At 40.5% G+C, this 2567-nt stretch overlaps 1 long non-coding RNA gene across 1 annotated transcript; it reads right to left on the reverse strand.

The window, feature by feature from the left end:
- Nucleotides 1–509: 509 nt before the first annotated feature.
- On the reverse strand, nt 510–1370 carry LOC141373482 (uncharacterized). Its single transcript, XR_012379541.1, has 2 exons — nt 1122–1370; nt 510–614 (listed from the first exon to the last, which is right to left on the reverse strand). It is a non-coding gene; the product is annotated as an uncharacterized lncRNA (long non-coding RNA).
- Nucleotides 1371–2567: the final 1197 nt, after the last annotated feature.

Raw genomic sequence — 2567 nt, forward strand, 5'->3', positions numbered from 1 at the left:
TCTGCCTGGCTGGGAGTGGGCCATTCTTTAATTATTCTGCTTTGCAGGTGAAGTCAGCACCCATAAACCTAAGAAGAGCCCTGGTCAAGGATGAGGGCTTGTTCTTATCAAGTGCTTTGAGTCTCACTGACCACCGGCCTCGTGGACTTAAGTGAAAACCACAACTACAGCATTACCTTTACCATTGCTGTTGGCTCCTAAGGTGCTGGGACAGTGTTGGATACAGTAAGCTTGCAAGGCTTCCTACCCTACCCTCAGCCCCCAGCTCTAAACACAAAATGGATGCTCAATAACTCTTATGGAATGAGTAAAGAAATACTTTTAGTTATTCCATTTTTTTTTCTTGACTTTTATAACCCTTTAGTTTATGCTGTCAGTTAAAGACTTAGGCTGGTAAGCACCAATGTATGGTGCCTTTTTTCAATGGGGCTGTCCTATTCAGGATATTGACATACTTTGTTGGAGTCCTTGGGTGGGATGCAGCTCTGTCAAAGCTTGCATGCACTTACTCTGGCCTCTGTTTCTCAGAGCAGCTTGCTCCCTTGGCTGCAGCCAATCAGCATATGGTGGCAGAAACTCTGGGGTGGCTTTGTTTTCTGCAGAAGTTGGGCACCCTGGAGAACAAGACATCATATGATTCTCTCTCCTAAAAGAACATGTTTCTAGTGGCCCTCCAGTTGGAACATGGGTCCTGAAAGAGCCTGATACCAAGTGGCTTAGGTTATAGATATATGATCTGGACATAGAGGTCCCAGCATGTGTCCAGTGCATAAAAAGCACCTAATAATTATCATTCCCCTTTCCTATCGCTATTTCACCCTCCTCCTGGATCCATGCCATCTGTTCCCTTGGTGATGCCATCTGACTTTTGGTTTGGGGGATGGGGGAAGCAGGGAACCAAGAAAGACTCCAAAATTTTGGAATCTGAGCAGACTCTTGAGAATGTATAAGAATTATTCATACAAAAAAGATTAGAACGATGTTTTAGGTAGAAGCAACAACTTAAACCAAGACAAGGAGATGAGAAATAACAAGAAGTGATGGAAAATTCCATGGAAATCAGTATGAGGCAGGAGTGGCTGGAATTGAGGGTAGAAAGTTATGGCTAAGTTATCGAGGACCTGATAGGTTGTGCTAAAGATCATAGACTTTGTTCTGAAGTCAATGAAGAGACATTGCAGAATTTTAAGTAGTGGTAGGCAATATGGCCAGGTCTTCATTTTGGAAAGATCCTTCATTCTGGCTGCAGTGTGGAAGGTGGGTTCAAAAGCTTGAGGCTGAGGGAATAGTTTGAGAATCTGATGCAGAAGTGTTGTTAAGAGACAATGAGGCCTGAGGTACAGCAGAGGGATGGAGAGGAAGAGATGTTGTTCCTGCTCTATCACAACCTCTTTTGCTCTGGAATTCTTCATTTCTACTGAGGTGTTTGTGATTCCATTCTAGAATCTATCTCTGTGTCTCTGTTTCTCTTTCTCTCTCTCAACAGCAATCAAAGCTTTGTGATAAAAAATAAACCTCAAAAAAAGCAAAAAACAAAAGTAAACCTCAAAGGTAGAATTTCAGGAATCCATAATGAGTAGAGCAGCAGTTTCAGGAGCTAACAGGCATTTATGGTCTCTAATATCTTACCATATTGCTGATTGCCCTGGTTGTTTGTTCATAAGACCTTTCAAGGCTCTGATCCAGGGTGACTTTCAGGGGCTGATCTCTAGGTGTGCTGTCTCTCTGCCTTTACCCTGAGCTGCTCACCTGGCATGTGTGACATCTCCAGCTAGACTTACAACACATAGAGAGCCACCAGGAAGTGTCTAGAATTTAGTCTAATATGCTCCTTATGAGGAATGGATGCCAACTGTTGTTTTCTGCTTTCATAGGATGGGTGGGGACATTAATAAAATTTGTTTCCCGTGTAGCCCTATGTTTAGAGCATTACTTTGATTCCTTCTAAAATCTGAGAATCTATGACCAGTGATTTCTTTGTATACACTAATGTGAAAATCTCTCCAAAAGTATCCTTGCTAACATCCAGCATATGCTTGAATATGTCTGTCAGCAGGGAACTTGTTATCTTTCATGGAAAACTTTCTACATTAGGATAATCTGTCTCTACTTAAATTGTTAAAAAAATATGTCTTTTGTACTTTCCATGCATTAGATTTTATTCTATTTTCTAAACCTATAGAACATGACAGAACTGAAGATATTCACTGTCAACTTTCATGTCTTGCATTAAAAAAACTTTTTAAAAACAATTCCAGTGTAGTTACCATACGGTGCTATATTAGTTTCAAGTGTAAAATATAATAATCGAACAGTTCCATACATTACTCAGTGCTCATCAAGACAAGTGTGCTCCTAATCCCCTTCACCTATTTCACACATCCTCCCCAACCCACCTCCCCTCTGGTAACCATTTGTTTGTAGTTAAGAGTGTTTTTTGGTTTTGTTTTTCCCTTTGTTCGTTTGTTTTGTTAAATTCCATGTATGAGTGCAATCATAAGGTATTTTTCTTTCTCTGGCTTATTTCATTTATCATTATACTCTCTAGATTCATCCATGTTGTTGAA

The sequence above is a fragment of the Callorhinus ursinus genome, unplaced genomic scaffold (genome assembly GCF_003265705.2).
Source record: "Callorhinus ursinus isolate GAN/ISIS: 27379988/994484 unplaced genomic scaffold, GSC_fseal_2.0 scaffold10, whole genome shotgun sequence".
Taxonomy (NCBI): Eukaryota; Metazoa; Chordata; class Mammalia; order Carnivora; family Otariidae; genus Callorhinus; species Callorhinus ursinus.